The 18144-nt window shown below is 48.9% G+C and overlaps 2 non-coding genes across 2 annotated transcripts; both read right to left on the bottom strand.

Annotated features, from left to right (window-relative positions):
• Nucleotides 1-8706: 8706 nt before the first annotated feature.
• Nucleotides 8707-8789, bottom strand: trnal-cag (transfer RNA leucine (anticodon CAG)). The gene has a single exon. It is a non-coding gene; the product is annotated as a tRNA-Leu (tRNA).
• A 3744-nt stretch (nt 8790-12533) lies between these two features.
• Nucleotides 12534-12616, bottom strand: trnal-uaa (transfer RNA leucine (anticodon UAA)). The gene has a single exon. It is a non-coding gene; the product is annotated as a tRNA-Leu (tRNA).
• Nucleotides 12617-18144: the final 5528 nt, after the last annotated feature.

Raw genomic sequence — 18144 nt, 5'->3', positions numbered from 1 at the left:
TGAACCCAGCCAGAGTCAACCTCCTGAAACACCAGTGAGTTCACACTGGGGAGAGATCATTCACCTGCTCCGTGTGTGGGAAGGGGTTCACTCAGTCATCCAACCTCACTGAACATCAACTTGTTCACACTGATCAGAGACCTTTTCAATGTCCTGACTGTGAGAAGAGCTTGAAAAGCAGTAATGATCTACTGAAACACCAACACATTCACTCTGGGGAGAGGCCGTTCCCCTGCCATGTGTGTGGGAAGGGATTCACTCAGTCATTCAATCAGCTGCAACATCAGCAAGTTCACATGTAACTGCAGGGGTTGGATTCTGCTGTTGTTGCTGCTATTCATCACTTTCAGAGACAAAGTTGGGTCTTACATTATAACCAGTGTAGTCCAGAGCAAAAGCGTCTTCTTAATGTTGAGATAAACGGGAGAAGAAACCGGGAAGTGGCGGCGAGGATGGGGGAGGTGTTGCACCATCACTTTAATGGTGCACCCTCCCTCCCCCGGGGTCCTCGCTGCACGTCCGGAAGGCCTGGTGGCTCTGATTGGGGTCCTGAGAGCCCCTGAGACTCGGGGCAGCTGAGGCTGCACTCACCCCCGCTCAGCTCTGTTGTGATATTTAAAATATGAAAGGCCTGTTGGACTGAGAGCTGATCTGGAATTTAGAAAGCAGCATTACTGGAGGCTCATTGCTGCTCAGCACAATCTCACCCCCGATCCTGGGAATTGTTGATTCTGCACCCTGTAGTTCAGTTCTGCAATGAACTCGAGGGGGAGATGTGTGAACAGAAAAACAGAGCGAAATGAAAACACAGCTGGACAGATGTGCAACAGGTCAATCCACTGTTACAATAACTCCATCTCTGACTCCCTCCTGACAGTAACCAGCCCTTTCACAGAGACTGTGGGTGGCTCTGAAAAGAGCCTTTGGTTTATTAGATGTCATTTTGGCCGCTTTACTTTTTCTGGGAGCTCTGAGCGCTGGTTTTCTTGCGCAGCAGCACGGCCTGGATATGAGGCAGCACCCCGCCCTGAGCGATGGTCACCCCTCCCAGCATCTTGTTGAGCTCCTCGTTGTTGCGGACGGCCAGCTGCAGGTGTCTGGGGATGATGCGGGTCTTCTTGTTGTCCCGGGCCGCGTTACCAGCCAGCTCGAGGATTTCAGCGGTCAGATACTTGAGCACAGCAGCAAGATAGACCGGGGCTCCAGCACCCACACGCTCAGCATAGTTGCCCTTTCTCAGGAGCCTGTGAACACGGCCCACCGAGAACTGCAGTCCAGCCCGGGAGGAGCGAGACTTGGCCTTGGACCGAGCTTTCCTGCCGGTCTTTTCTCCTCCAGACATTTCCACAATATCACAAATACTTTCACAAAGAATGGATAATTTCTCAGCTTTTGTCATAAGCTTGAAACAGTCAGGATGGCTGAGTGGTCCAGGGGGCTGTGTTCAGGTCGTGGTGTTTTCTGGAGGCGTGTGTTCAAATCCCAAATCAACCAAGTTGTGTTTTGACTGAACTGGAGGGATTTGGGAGCAGCGGTGAAGGGAAAGCATGGAAGAATATTGACAAAGAAAATGAAAATGGACCCAAAGATGTTTCTTCAATACATTAAGGTAAGAGGCAACTAAAGAAAGAGGAGTGCACTGAAAAGACCAAAAAATCAAAGTGATTTTTGACATCTTGCCAGGATTGAGTGGCGCGTGCACGGGATGATGTCATTTTGCAGCGCCATCGTCATCACATTTCCGCAACAAATCCATCTTCGTGCATGCGTGATAAAGCGTCATTGGGTATCTAGCCACCCCATCCCCCCACCACTTGGCTGGAGGAAGTGGCTGAAAGGGAGATTTTGAAGCTGTAGCTCTCCCCCCTCGGCAACTCACTCCAGGCCTCGACGATTCCCCCCCTCAGCCGCTCGCTCCAGACCTCGCTGCTCCCCCACCCCCCCACTCCCCTGGCCAGTTGTTCCTCGCTACGCACTACCCCACTCTCTGGCCACTCGCTCCAGGCCGCGCCGCTTCTCTCCTCTCAGCCACTCACTCCTCCGTCGCCCTGTCACCCCTTGCGGCCCTCCTGCTTCTGCAGGTGGCGCCTGGTGAAGAAATGTGGAAGCGAGTGTCACGGCCAAAGCTAGCAGCTGTGGGCTGGGCTGGGACAGGGTGGGGGGTGGGGGTGCGGAGAGCGAACAGCCAGAGTGCGGAATTTCGCCAGTAGGGAGGAGGGGGAGAAAGCGAGTTGCAGAGGGGGGAGAGCGGTCAGTGAGGTGGGAGCTAGTAGCTGCGTTCGGGTGAAGTCAGTCCTGGTCAGTTATATAAACCAATCACAATAACGAATTGGAAGCACATTTTATCCTCTGCCCGATTTTCCTTTCCATCGATCGGGGTGCTAATTCACTATCTTCCAATGGAAATTCAATCATAAAATTCCTTTTGTATTTAATAGGATTACTGAAATGTTAAATGGATCTGAGGATTACAGTTAGTATTAGCAAACGCACCCGAGTGAATTAGCACCCCAATCGATGGAAAGGAAAATCGGGGAAAGTATAAAATGTGCTGCCAATTTCGTTATTGAGATTCGTTGAGTAATTCGATTCTGCCCAACACTGAAATTGGCGGCTTTTTTCAATTCAACCTTTCTGCCAGGACGACAATTTAAGCCAATGATTTGCTGTATTTTCTAATTCGAGGCTCGGCAATTGGTTAAGACATGCGAATGGGAAGAGGGTGACCAATCAGAAGTGGGCTCTGGATCGCGCGGGCTCAAACTGCGGGAATTCCAGGTCCCTGAATGACTGAGCTGAAACTGATCAGTTTCACAAACCCTGTCAGTTTCAGTGCAGGAAACACCGTCTCGGGGGAAATAACATCACAAGTGGGTCTGGGTCCAGTGACTGATTCAACGGCTGCTGCAAAACTCCCGGATTCCCTCATTGCAGCGAATTCATTTTCAAATTCTATGAAAACAATGAGTGATTCTGGAGGAGTGATGTGGCTTTTCACTGAGGGCATGTGTCGACTGGGGAAATAACTAAGTGTAGAGTCTCGGGCACTGTTTACACAGCCCGTTTAGAAAATCAAATCCACTGCACATCCTTGCTGCAAATGAAATGTCAAATTTGGGGATTCTAGTTTTGTATCTCGAACACAGCACAGATTTATTCCAGACATTTCTAAACAGCCTATCCCAGCTCTCGTTTCCAGGTCACTGCTCTCTCTGTGAGGCGGTGGCTGGCTCTTAGAAGAGCCTTTGTTGTGTTTGCTGGAAAGGGTCGAGATGTTCAGCCGCTAAATTCGGAGAGAGGACGGCCCTGCCGTTTCAGAGCATACACCACATCCATGGCAGTGACCGTCTTGCGCTTGGCGTGTTCAGTGTAGGTGACCGCATCCCTGATCCCATTCTCCAGGAAAACCTTCAACACCCCGCGAGTCTCCTCATAGATCAAACCCGAGATTCGCTTGACCCCGCCACGTCGAGCCAGGCGGCGGATTGCTGGTTTGGTGATGCCCTGGATATTATCACGAAGCACTTTGCGGTGCCGCTTTGCTCCGCCTTTGCCCAGTCCTTTCCCTCCTATACCTCTTCCAGACTTTCTTTTATTAATTTCCAAAATATACTTTATTCATTAAAATCTGTAAAAAAAAATACATTACAAAACAGTTCCCAAAAGCACCAAGTCAAACAATACAAAGAGTGCAAAGGAGATCAGTTTCCTTCAATACAGGAGTGAGTTGCCTCACAACCCTTCCATTTCATTGTCATGCCATGTACATTTTACAGCAAACAAATATTTTCTGGCTACAGTTCGAGTGGTTTCCCATGGATCCAGCCCCTCAGTTCAGCTTGGTGAGGGGACCTTACACAGTGGTCTTTCCACATTGAGCCTTTGCTGCGGCTGCCCCAAGTTTTAGTGCGTCCCTCAGCACATAGTCCTGGACCTTGGAATGTGTCAGTCTGCAACATTCAGTCGTGGACAACTCTTTGCACTGGAAGACCAGCAAGTTTCGGGCAGACCAAAGGGCATCTTTCACCGAATTGATAGTCCTCCAGCAACAGTTGATGTTTATCTTGGTGTGCGTCCCTGGGAACAGCCCACTGAGCACAGACTCCTGTGCTCCAGAGCTGCTTGGGATGAACCTCGACAAAAACCACTGCATCTCTTCCACACCTGCTTTGCAAAGACACATTCCAGAAAGAGGTGGGCAACGTCTCTTTTCCACCACAGCCACCTCGAGGGATGCGTGTGGATGGGGTGAGACTTCGGGTGTGCAGGAAGGATCTGACAGGGAGGGCTCTTCTCATCATCAGCCAGGCTACATTTTGGTGCTTGTTTGAAAGTTCTGGTGATGAGGCATTCTGCCAAATGACTTTGGACTTCTGCTCAGGGGACCATCCGACAGGATCCACCATCTCCTTTTCCCGTAGGGCCTTGAGGATATTCCGTGCAGACCACTGCCTGATGGATTGGTGGTCAAAGGTGTTTTTCCACAGAAACTTTTCCATGAAGGATAGGCAGTACGGCACAGTCCAACTGGATGGAGCATTCCGCGGCAATATGACCAGGCCCATGCTTTGCAACACTGGGGACAGATAGAACCTCAGCACGTAGTGACACTTGAAGTTTGCAAACTGGGGATCTACACACAGCTTGATGCAGCCGCACACAAAGGTAGCCATAAGGATGAGGGCGACGTTGGGTACATTTTTCCCGCCCTTATCCAGAGGTTTGAACATCGTGTCCCTCCGGACTCGGACCATTTTGGATCCCCAGATGAAGCGGAAAATGGCTCAGGTGATCGCCACAGCGCAGGAATGCGGTATGGGCCAGACCAGCACCATGTACAGCAATGTGAGCACCTCTCCCTTGATGACCAGGTTCTTACCCATAATGGAGAGAGATCGCTGCTCCCACATGCTCAGCTTATGTTGTACCCTGGCTACTCGCTCCTTCCAGGTTTTGGTGCACGTCCCAGCCCTTCCAAACCATATCCCCAGCACCTTCAGGTAGTCTGACCTAACGGTGAAGGGGACAAAGGATCGGTCAGCCCAGTTCCCAAAGAACATGGCTTCGCTCTTGCCGTGTTTAACATTAGCTCCCAAGGCCAGTTCGAGCTGGTCGCAGATGCTCATCAGTCTGCGCACAGACAGTGGATCCGAGCATAAAATGGCGATGTCATCCATGTACAGGGAGGTTTTCACCTGAGTGCCTCCGCTGCCTGGGATTGTCACCCCTCTGATGCTCGCATTCTTCCTAATAGACTCAGCAAAGGGTTCAATACTGCAAACAAACAAGACAGGGGAGAGAGGACAGCCCTGTCTGACTCCAGATTGGATCGGGAAACTTTCTGATTCCCACCCATTGATTGAGACTGCACTGCTGATGTTTGTGTAGAGTAGTTTGACCCAATTGCAGATCCCCTCCCCAAACCCCATTTTGGAATGCACATCCATCATGTAAGTGTGCGATATCCTGTCAAAAGCCTTCTCCTGGTCCAGGCTGATGAGGCAGGTGTCCACCCTCCTGTCCCGTACATAGGTGATCATATCCCTGAGTAGCGCAATGCTATCAGAGATTGTCCTGCCTGGTATAGTATAGGTCTGATCAGGGTGAATCACCAACTCCAGAGCAGACTTGAATCGACTGGCTATGACTTTTGACAGAATCTTGTAGTCTGCATTAAGCAGTGAAATGGGCCACCAATTTCTTATTTCTGTCCTCTCCGCCTTCTGCATGTCGATGAGGGTGATGATGACTTTCCTCATGGATTCTAACATACTGTCAGCCTGGAGCATACTCTTGTTTACTGCCAGACATGTTGATTCTTGCCTCAAATCAGTGCACAATAAAAGAGACTGATTCCGTCAGGCTCCTTTTTATCCAGGCCACCCGGACCTGGCTGAGAAAGGTAGAGTGAGAGCAGGGAGGGGAGGAGACAAGAGTGAAGATTAAACAGAGAGCTAGATGGAGGAGACACCCAGAGTGACAGACAGAGAGAGAACGGCCCCTCATCTTTCAGCTCCACCTCCAGTTTCCTCCGGGCTGCCAATTTCAAACCCTTTATTAACAGTAGAACCGAAACCCAGCTCTCCACACAAACCCTTTCAGACTCGGTCTTCATAGTCAAGGCTTTCCAGAAAGCCGGAGCTTTTACATATGGTCCCGATGCAATTAACACTCAGTAATATTCCCACCTAAACACAGTCCATTCTATAACAAGAAACCTCCTCAGTAACATCACCATTTCCACACACATCCGCTTCCAGCAGTTTACAGCACCTGACTGCAGCTGTTTGGGGAATCTCCTGTGTTAAGATTGGAGTTGGAAAGCGGCCTTTACACGGCAGTGTTATTGTCTCACACTGAATCTGCCAGACATCCTGTTCTCTTTATTGCGAGAGAGAAAGCACGGATTTAGGAAATGTTCATTTGAAATGATCTCTATTGAGAACGAGCCCAGCCGTGGGACAGGTATTCCAGTGCAAAGAGCTGTCCATGACCTAGTGTTGCAGACTGGCACATTGCAACGTCCAAGACTTTGTGCTGTGGGACGGCATTAAAGCTTGGGGAAGCCACCATGGAGACTCAATGGGGAAAGGCTGCAGTCTGAGGCCCTAGTAGGCCATAGTACAGTGAGGGGCTGGAACCCGTGTAAAACCCCTCGGGCTGTTTGCACCAGAGAATGTTTGATGTGTAATGTAAATACTGTAAATAGAACCTGTGCAGGCAGGGATTGTGAGATACATCATGTACATTATTGAAGGAAACTGATCTGTATTGTACCTTATGTAATATTAAAATTGAACTGCTTTGCAATGTAATTGCACAAATTATACGAATAAAATACATATTGTGCAAAAGAGAGCAGCTTTCCTGTCAACACACACCTTGTCTCAGGGCACAACTTTCCTGTGATCTTGTCATACCCAACTTCGCTCTATATCTTCTGACACACACACTTTACAGTCTGTCATTTCCAAAAACAAGAAATCTAAAATCAAAAGACCTTTTGTTTATTTCTCCTTTCTTTTCATTTCTCCTCTATTCTTCTCAATCACTCCCTTCAACAGTCCTATTCAGATCAAGGTGGAATGTGAATAGTGTCACAACTCACCTGACACTATTATTACCCTTCTTTTCTCTTGTCTCATTCAATGGGAAAGTTTTATTCACCAGTCTGTTGCTGTTTTACACTCTTGCCATACCATCTGGTATTGCATCCATCTGAATTCTGTGCTTTCATGGCCTTACATATCTTTTCCTCTTCTGGATGATTTGTTTGCTTCAGTTCCATTCAACCAGGCTGGACCACAGGGAAGCTTAGAACCTTTGCCTTGGACGGGTCCACGTTGATCCATTACATTCAGAATTAGGGTGGCACAGTGGCGCAGTGGTTCGCACCGCAGTCTCACAGCTCCAGCGACCCGGGTTCAATTCTGGGTACTGCCTGTGTGGAGTTTGCAAGTTCTCCCTGTGTCTGCGTGGGTTTCCTCCGGGTGCTCCGGTTTCCTCCCACATGCCAAAAGACTTGCAGGTTGATAGGTAAATTGGCCATTATAAATTGCCCCTAGTATAGGTAGGTGGTAGGGAAATATAGGGACAGGTGGGGATGTGGTAGGAATATGGAATTAGTGTAGGATTAGTATAAATGGGTGGTTGATGGTCGGCACAGACTCGGTGGGCTGAAGGGCCTGTTTCAGTGCTGTATCTCTAAACTAAACTAAACGAAAACCTCCTTGAAATAACTCCATAGCACAACTACAGTAACCACACAGCATCTGCTTCAAACACTCCTCCACATTTTATCTGTTCTGACCGTCAACACCTCCAGCTCTTTTGTTTAAGTGGAACCCATCAGGTGTGTATAGGCTCCTTCTATTCTGGAAGGTGTAGCACTGGTTCAGGGAATTCAGCCCTGTTTCTCTACTCGAAAGGATCAGCCATGCTTGATCTGCCTCGTATTTAGCTTTTCTTGCAACGTTACAAGACCTCCAATCCTCTGGCACCACACCTGTATCCAGTGAGGGATTGGAAAATGATGGTCAGACCTTCCACTATTTCTTAAAGGCAAAATACTGCGGATGCTGGAAATCTGAAACAAAAACAAGAAATGCCGGATTCACTCAGCAGGTCTGGCAGCATCTGTGGAAAGAGAAGCAGAGTTAACGTTTCGGGTCAGTGACCCTTCTTCGGAACTCCGAAGTTCCGAAGAAGGGTCACTGACCCGAAACGTTAACTCTGCTTCTCTTTCCACAGATGCTGCCAGACCTGCTGAGTGAATCCGGCATTTCTTGTTTTTGTTCCACTATTTCTTCCCTGGCTTCTTTCAACAGCCTGGGGTACATTTCATCTGGTCCTGATGATTTATCCACATTCAAGGATGCTCATCCCATTAAGACTTCCTCTCTCCTTAAGTTATCACGTCCAATACTTCACACTCCTCCTCCTTAATAACAATATCTGCATCACCCTCTCATTCGGGAAAACAGTAAAGTATTCATTAAAGATATTGGCAACATCTTCCACCCCGATACAAAGGTTACATTTTTGATATTTTATGTGCCCTGCTGTTTGTTCAGTTGCCTCTCACTCTCATGTTTGAAGGCAACATCTTTGGGTCCATTGTTATTTTGTTTGTCCAGGTTCTTTCCTGCTTTTTCTTTGCTCTTTCCCGCTGCTCCAAAACGCCTCCAGTTCAGTCAAAACACAACTTGTCAGAAGTGGGATTCGAACCCACGCCTCCACTGGAGACTGCGACCTGAACGCAGCGCCTTAGACCGCTCGGCCATCCTGACTGCCTGCGATGCACTATCAATGCTAAGGAAATTATTCATTCTTTGTGAAAGTATTTGTGAGATTGTGGAAATGTCTGGAAGAGGAAAGACCGGCGGGAAAGCTCGGGCCAAGGCCAAGTCTCACTCCTCCCGGGCTGGACTGCAGTTCCCGGTGGGCCGTGTTCACAGGCTACTGAGAAAGGGTAACTATGCTGAGCGTGTGGGTGCCGGAGCCCCGGTCGATCTGGCTGCTGTGCTCGAGTATCTGACCGCTGAAATCCTCGAGCTGGCCGGTAACGCGGCCCGGGACAACAAGAAGACCCGCATCATCCCCAGACACCTGCAGCTGGCCGTCCGCAACGATGAGGAGCTCAACAAGCTGCTGGGAGGAGTGACCATCGCTCAGGGCGGGGTGCTGCCTAATATCCAGGCCGTGCTGCTGCCCAAGAAAACCAGCACTCAAGAGCTCCCAGAAAAAGTAAAGCGGCCAAAATGTCATCTAATAAACCAAAGGCTCTTTTCAGAGCCACTCACAGTCTCTGTGAAAGGGCTGGTTACTCTCAGGAGGGAGTCAGAGATGGAGTTATTGGAACAGTGGATTTACCTGTTTCACATCTGTCCAGGTGTGTTTTCAGTTCCCTCTCTGGATTTCGCTCTGTTTCTCTGCTCACACATCTCCCCTTCTAGTTAAGTGAAGAACTGAACTACAGGGTGTCAGAATCAACAATTTAATAAATCCCGCTGTCTTCGATTTGATAAATCCCGAGATATCCCGGCACATTAACGGGAACTGGTTCGGAGCTGATGAATTAATTTAATAATGGAAGTGTCCGGGTTAATTCTCTGTTTTTTATTTGGACAGTTTGAATTGTGTTTTTTTTTTCTCTCTGGTGATCTGAGCGCCGCTTCTCAATGAGAATCTGCTCCCGGAACAGAGTAAATGCAGGAAGGAAGAGGCCATTCTCGGGCTGTGTGTTTCTCTCCTAACCTGATCTGTTTAGACCGCACTGTTCCCAGAGGACGGAATCAGTGCGAGTTGTGCACCCACAGGAGCTGCGTCCATTGCAGCGCTTTAATATGTACCTTCTCCCCGGCCCTCCCTTTTCTCCGGACACAGAGCTGTCTGTTTCCCCCGGCGGCGGGATAGAGTCGGGGATTCTCTCCCCGCAGTGTCAGGGTCTGCAACCCCGGGGAACTGGCGGTTTCAGTCAGAGTGACCGAGCTGCCTTACATATCCTGTGTACTAATCTCCAATGGATTCAAATATTAGTGAACTCATTGGGTAATGTTTGTGAATAACCCTCATGTGAACGGACCTGGCTCCATTAATGCCTTCCAAATGAAACTGGGATCCATTTCTTTTCCCCAAATGCCAGCTAACGGATCCCAGGAGCGGGGTTGAGATTGTGCTGAGCAGCAATGAGTCTCCAGTAATGCTGCTTTCTAAATTCCAGATCAGCTCTCAGTCCGACAGGCCTTTCGGGAAAGTGATGTGACAAAACAGAAACCATGTGGCCGCCCCTCCAGTCTAATGGGTTTGATGATGAACAGAGATGGCAGCTCTTTCGTTTGCTGATTTGGTGGCTCTGAAAAGAGCCCTTGTTACACTTGTTACTGAAGCTGGATTTTAGGTGCGTTCCCCGCGGATGCGGCGGGCCAGCTGGATGTCTTTGGCCATGATGGACCGGGATCATTCTGGTGAATCTGCTCATTTTCCGGCAGAAGCATCAGTCGCTGTTTGAACTGTTTAAAGTCAGGGGTGTATTAGCAGCCAGAAAGTGAAGGGCAGTTCATTGCTCCCTGCAGCATTATCCGCCTCTTTCAGGAGAAAAGATCAGAAACCGCTCGTTTCTGTCAGTCCCCGAGAAGCCTGTGAGAAGCGGTTAGTCGCTAATGTGTTCCTTTTACAGAGAGGAAGCTGATATTTGTCCCGTTTTAAATTGCTGAACCGGACCTTCCTCCCGCCGCTTACAGTTAACAGATTGACAAATGAAAACGATTCCTAAAATCGCGTCAGGATTTTGTGACGGTAAATACAGTGAAACAGAACATAAAATGAGAGGTTTCAAAATTGTTGCCTGAAAATTGAAATTTTCCATCACTTCAATTCCTTCCTGCTCTGGAATTGCCGGGCTTTTTCCAATTGGAAAATTTCAGCCAATGAGAACTTCTATTTAATTTATGTGACACTCCGATTGGTTAAGAATTGGATTGAGAAGCGGGTGACCAATCAGAGACAGAGTCAAACTGTTGGAATTTCAGGCCCCCAGGAACTGAGCTGAAACTGTTCAGATTGACAAACCCTGGCAGTAGCTTCACACATTGGACACTTCACACTGAGTCATTCAAGGGCTGGTGTGAGAGAAGCTTCAGATCCTGTCATTACTCTCTGACTCATTATTCATCTCGAACCAAACAATTAGTAAATGTGAAGCAGTGAAGAGACTTTTCACTCTCACTGCAGAATGTGTCATCTGGGGAAATAAGGAACTATTATTTTCGGAGATTCCAGGTACATTCCTCCCTGAACAAATCCATTCCGAACATTCCCGATCACAGCCTATCCCAGCTCCTGTTGTCACCCGACTCCAGCTGAATTGGAGAAACTCATGTGTTGGGGTTTGAGTTGTGAGGTGGGGTTTCTCCGCCAGTGTTACTGTCTCACAGACTCTCCCCCTGATTTTGTGAACTGAGACTGCACCGAACACATCTCCAGTTAGAGTGAGGGCCGGATATCCCTCTGTTTTATTACAGAGAGTGGGGAAAGGGCTGGGTGGAGGGGAGTCACCAGGGATCCTGGATTTACTCCAAATCATTTCCATGTGGAATCTGCAGGCGGGGCAGGGACAGGGATCATTTGATCAGGGGATCAGCTCTTTCCTGAGAGATGTGCGTGGCTCTGAGAAGAGCCTTTGTGTTCAGATGTTTACAAGTTTCCCGCGCTTTCACTTCTTTCCAGACCCTGCTTTCTGAGACTTCGCTGCTTTCGGCTTGACGTTGCTCTTCCATGTCTGCACTTTCTTCAGCGCCTTTCCGCCCGCCGCACTCTTGCCTTTTTTGACCTTCTTCGCAGGAGACTTTTTCTGAAGCACTGCTTTCTTCACCGCCTTATTTGGCGTTGCCGCCGCCTTGCTGCTCGTTTTCTTGGCTGTTACTTTCTTTGTTGTCACTTTCTTGTCTGCTGGTTTCTTCACTAAAGATTTCTTGTCTGCTGGTTTCTTCACTGAAGATTTCTTGTCTGCTGGTTTCTTCACTAAAGATTTCTTGGCTGCTGGTTTCTTCACCTTCTTTCCCACCTTTCCCTGGGTTTTCCTTCTTGCTGATTTTGAAGGAGCCGGAGGCGCCCTGTCCCTTGCTCTGCACCAGGGAGCCTTTGTTCACATTCCTCTTGATACTTCGCTTGATCTGGGTCTTGAGCTTCTCCTGAGCGGTGGCAGACCTGCAAGGAATCAACTACCAGCTAGCGTATAAAGCGAGACCAAGGCTCAGGGCCTTCAGTGACCTGGAGGGGAGTCGGAGAGGCAGCGGATCCTGTGAGGAACCACAATCAAGGAAGGATGAGAAGGTCATTGTCAGGGTACAGAGGAGATTAAGTTAAAGATTTACCAGTTTATAAGCAAGCGCAGAGCCAAGTAACGGTGCTGGGGCAGATCAAATAATAGGCAGTTGTGATCAGTTGGAAGGCAAGTGTAATTAAATGACAGAAGAGATGATGGTGCAAGGCAAAAGTCAGGGACAGAATAAGTAACATTTTGTAAGCACAGATACCAGGAGTGGGGTTTGAATCCACGCAGACACATGTCTATTGAATCTTAAGTCCAACGCCTTAACCACTCGGCCATCCTGGTACATTAACACACCACTGAAAATGAAATTTAATGTGATCCGGATGCCATCTGGCCTTTGACAATGTAAAGTTATGACTCCTCTCCCATGCTAAATTGGAGCCTTCATTATTTATGAACCTCAATCGGATCACCCCTCAGTCTAAGTTTCTCTAAGGTGTAGGGTCCCAACTCTTTTAGTCTAACTTGATAACGAAGATGTCTTATACTGGGAATTCGTCGAATGTCTCTCCTCTGTACCCTTTCCAAAGCCTCAATATCACCCATCATGTGAGGAGACCAAGACTGGATACAATATTCCAAGTGAGTCCTGACCAAGGTTTCATAAAAGGTCAAATTCGGGACATCTCAGATACTGAAGGAGTCCGTGTCCAGAAGCAGCAAGACCTGGACAACATTCAGACTTGGGCTACTAAGTGGCAAGTAACATTCACACCACATAAGTACCAGGCAATGACCATCTCCAACAAGAGAGAATGTAACATTCTCCCTTTGACGTTCAACAGCATTACCATCGCTGAATCCCCCCACCATCAACATCCTGGGGGTTACCATTGACAAAAGCTTAACTGGACCATTCATATACATACTCTGGCTACAAGAGTAAATCAGATAGTGGGAATTCTGTGATGAGTAACTCAGCTCAAGGCACGTGGTGAAATGCTCATTAGGAGAGCTGGAGAAATGGACTGGTCATTTGGGCAGAAAAGTGGCAAATGGAATTCAACTTGGAGAAGTGTGAGGTGATGCCTTTGGTGAGGTCAAACACAGCAAAGGAATACACAATTAATGGGTGAATGCTGAGAGGTGTAGAGGAAGTGAGAGACGTTGAAGTGAATGTCCACAAATCCCTGAAAGTAGCAGGACAGGTTGATAAATTGTTTGAGAAGGCTTATGGAATCCTTTCCTTTATTAGCCGATGTATAGAATATCAGAGCAGGGAGGTTATGCTGGAACTGTATATATCATTAGTTAGGCCACAACTTGAGTTCTGTGTGCAGTTCTGGTCACCTCATTCCAGAAAGGATGTAATTGCACAAGAGAGGTTACAGAGGAGATTTACGAGGATGTTGCCATGACTGGAAAAATGCAGCTATGAGGAAAGATTGGATAGACTGGGGTTGTTCTCCTTGGAATAGAAGAGGCTGAGGGGAGATTTGATTGAAATGTACAAAATTGTGATGGGTCTGGATAGAATGGATGGGAAGGGACTATTTACCTTAGTAGGGAGGTCAGTCACTAGAGGGCATAGATTTAAAGTGATGTGTTGAACAATTAGAGGGGAGATGAGGAAAGGTTTTTTCACCCAGAGGGCTGTGGGAGTCTGGAACTCACTGACTGTAAGGGTAGCTGAGGCAGAAACCCTCAACTCATTTAAAAGGAGTCTGGATGTGCACCTCAAGTACCTGAACCTGCAGGGCTACGGTCCAAATGCTGGGCAATGGGATTCAGCTGGGTGGCTCGTTTTTTGGCCTGCCTGTGCTGTAAACTTTCTATGTTCTATGATTCTATGCAGACACAATGGGCCGAATGGCCTCCTTCTGCACTGTAATAATATTGTGATTTTTGACTCTCAGAAATTGTCAACCATCTACAAGGCACAAACCAGGATGAGTGCAGCACCAACAATACTCTAGAAACTCGACACTGTTCAGGACAAAGCAGCCGCCTTGATTGTCACCCCATTCACCACCTTAAACATTCACTCCCTTCACCACTGACGCACAGTGGCAGTAGTGTGTACCATCTACCAGATGCACTGCTGCAACTCACCAAGGCTCCGCAGACAGCACCTTCCAAACCGAAGACCTCCACCACCTTGAAGGACAAGGGCTGCAGATGCATGGAAACACCACCATGTGCAAGCTCCCCTCCAAGTCACACACCATCTGATCTGCAAATATATCGCTGTTCATTCACTGATGCTGGGTCAAGATCCTGGATCTCACTTCATAACAGCAGTGTGGGTGTACCTACACCACATGGAGTGCAACAATTCGAGAAGGGAGCTCACCGCCACCTTGTCAAGGACAATTAGAGATGGGTAACAAATTCTGGACTTGTCAGTGTCGCTCACATCCCATGAAAGAATATGCCTCATTTTATACTCAATTGTCCTCTGAATCCCAACCCTCTATTTGCTCCAACTATCACTTCACAGCATTGCTGCTGTTCCTTTAGAGATCTGTGCACTAGAACATCCAGATCTCTGCTCAAAATTATTTTCTTTTTTCCACCTACTTTAATGTTTTTCCCTGAAGGGTGTATGAATGTTGAGCATTCGCCCTGTCCACATGAATAACACTGCACTTACCCAAATTAAACATCATTTACCAGTCATGAACCCAATCTCCCAACACATTAAGATCAGCCTGAAACAGTCGAGCATCGTCTGCAGTCTAAACACTCGCACAGATCTTCAAATCATCTGTCAATTTACAGATGGTGCCCCCTCCACCTACATCCAGATCATTAATAAAAATAGTAAAGAGCAACAAACCCAACACCGATCCCTGTGAGATACCATTGGTGACTGGTCTCCAAACAGATCCAGATCCATCTGTAACTACTTTCTGCCTACGTCTTGCCAGTCAGTTCCCAATCCAGATCAATATATTACCACTGATACCAGGGACTTTAATCTTATAGAGAAGCCTCTTGTGTGGAACCTTATCAAAATCTTTTGGATGAGGTCAGCTAATTGAACACAGGCTGAGGATTAGGCCTAGGCCTGTCCTGCTCTGTGTATGGGTCGCGGGACCAAACAAGGTGAGATCAGCTCACTGAGCACAGGCCCTTCCTGCTCTATATGCTGCTCAGTACCACACCAAATGAGAATAACTAACACACCACAGGCCAGGGAGCCTCGGCCCATCCTTCTCTGATTGTGGTTCAGTGCCAACCAGGTCAGATCAGCTAATTCAGCACAGGCCGGAGATGGAAGCTGGACCTTTCCTGCTCTGGGGACTCCGTACCATACCAGGTGCGATGAAGTAAAATACCACAGGCCGGGGATGGAGCCTGAGATTTCCCTGTTCTGTGTGGGGCTCTGTACAACAACGTGTGAGAAGAACTATCATCCCTCAGGCTGAGGAAGGAGCCTGGGCCCATTCTGTTCTGTGTGGCTCCTACCACACTGAGTGGGATCAGTTAACTCAACACAGGCCATGAATACAATCAGGCCCTTTCCTGCTCCGTGTGGATCAGTATCACACCAGGTGGCATCAGCTAACACAGCACAGGCTGGGGCTGGAGCCTGGACCCGCCCTGCTCTGTGGGTTCAGTAACAACCCGTAAGATGAACTTTTTTCAAAAGACTTCAGTGTATTTAACTCTGTCCAACACTGTGAGGCAGCTTTCTGTGTTTATAAAGAGTGTAATTTATTGACTGGTCTCTTGGATCAAACAGGGTAACAGACAGAGGTCTGTGTGCAGAGGGTTTGGAGGTGAGCTCTGATTCCTAACCCTTTCTGGACTGTGAGGAATAAAGAATGAATGAGAGAGAGAGAATGTGGGAGAAGGGATGATGGAAGAATTTGTCCGTGAACCTGATTAAAAGTGGCTCAAACTCAAGATAATATTAAGATATCAAGAGCAGAACATTAACATAATCTGAGTTCCGCGATCTGGTCGGGTCCCATTCCCCTGAAGTGAGGAATGAACGGGTGGGGAAATTCCACCTGGAGTTATATTTGTCTCCAATGAAGATGAGTTCACAGTGAGGCCGGAATAGCTCAGTTGGGAGAACACTAGATTGAAGAACCAGGATACAATCCCTGGTTTCATCAGTTTTAATTTGGTGTCTCCTTCATTTGAAGTAGAGAGAATCAGAGGGGAGATTTTCCACTCTTGACCCCATGGGCTGAATTTTAAACTAACGGTGCGGCTCTCGGCAGAGGCACCGGAAGCGGGTGTCATCACCACACGAGTGAAATGTGGCCGACCGGCCCCGATCACGGAGCAGCCGACCAATTAATGAAGGGGAGGCGTGGGGCCCATGTAAACAAGGACCAGAGGCAGGGAACGAGGCACCGATGGCACCGACATCTGACACAACGGCAGGTGCTGGCACCATATTGAAAGGGCTGCCAGACCTGCATTCACTGCTGCCTGGTTTAAAGGAGTGTCTTCCTGAGAGCCCTCTGCTGTCCCAGGACCCGTTCTGCTGCCTCTGCTGTCCCAGAACCCCTTCTGCTGCCTCTGCTGCCCCAGGATCCGTTCTGCTGCCTCTGCTGTCCCAGGACCCGTTCTGCTGCCTCTGCTGCCCCAGGACCCGTTCTGCTGCCTCTGCTGCCCCAGGATCCGTTCTGCTGCCTCTGCTGCCCCAGGATCTGTTCTGCTGCCTCTGCTGCCCCAGGACCCGTTCTGCTGCCCCAGGACCCGTTCTGCTGCCTCTGCTGCCCCAGGACCCATTCATCTGCCCCAGGATCCGTTGTGCTGCCTCTGCTGCCCCAGGACCCATTCTGCTGTCTCTGCTGCCCCAGGATCCGTTCTGCTGCCCCAGGACCCATTCTGCTGCCCCAGGATCCGTTCTGCTGCCTCTGATGCCCCAAGACCTATTCTGCTGCCTCTGCTGCCCCAGGCCCTGTTCTGCTGCATCTGCTGCCCCACGACCCGTTCTGCTGCCTCTGCTGCCTGACAGGTAAGGAGCTGAATGCGAGCCTGCAGTGACCATGGTCCCACAGTTTAGCGATGCCTTCCTGCAGGTTCGCCTCCAGGTGGCAAGAGATAGGTGGAAGATCCTCTTTCCCAGGGATGGGAGGTGAAGACCTGCCCACCTGACCAAGTGAAGCTGGCTGGAGATAGTAGGTGAAGTCAGCAGCTGTGGGGTCACCCCCAGGACATGGATCCAGTGCAGGAAGTGGATCAATGACCTGATCCAGGCTGCTCAGGTGAGAACTCCAAACACTTTGGACCCTTTGGACATTGCATGTGGCAGAGTGAGAGGGAGTGTTTGGTGGAAAGGGAGTGACCACTAAGTCATGTGTATTGGGGAAGGGCAGCAGGACATGCTGCCTGAGGCTTGGCTGCATCTCGGTGAGAAGTGCATGTCAGTCATTTTATAAACTCACACAGTCCCTCGAGAGGGGGCCACATGCTGGAGGAATACGTGTGTCCCCATCATGGACTGCTGCACTATCACCATCAGAGATGTTGGGCTTGTCCCCGCTGGGAGACTAACTTTGTTCATCATAGTGGCTGCAGGAGAAGACAGCCCACAATCGGAAAGAGCGTGTCAAGACTGGCGGTGGAGTGCCTTATCTCCGTGTCCTCATCCCGATGGAGGAGGAGGCCATGGAACAGGCCGGGCAGCAAGGCAGCTGCTCCATAGCTGATGGAGAGACAGGGTCACCTACCCAAGAGAGTGACTGAACATCTCCCGGGGCACAAGGGAGCATCCGCTGCAAAGGAACCACACTGCACATCTGTTCACCACTGCATCAATGGAGCTGCACAGTAGGGGTGGTTGGAATGTCGCGATGGGCAGACCCTAACCCTTCAATGTCACTGTTTTTTCATGCAGGCTAGGA

This window comes from Heterodontus francisci, unplaced genomic scaffold (assembly GCF_036365525.1).
Source record: "Heterodontus francisci isolate sHetFra1 unplaced genomic scaffold, sHetFra1.hap1 HAP1_SCAFFOLD_58, whole genome shotgun sequence".
Classification (NCBI taxonomy): domain Eukaryota; kingdom Metazoa; phylum Chordata; class Chondrichthyes; order Heterodontiformes; family Heterodontidae; genus Heterodontus; species Heterodontus francisci.
Note: the sequence above shows the minus strand (reverse complement) of the source record. Positions and strands in the feature narration are given on the sequence as shown.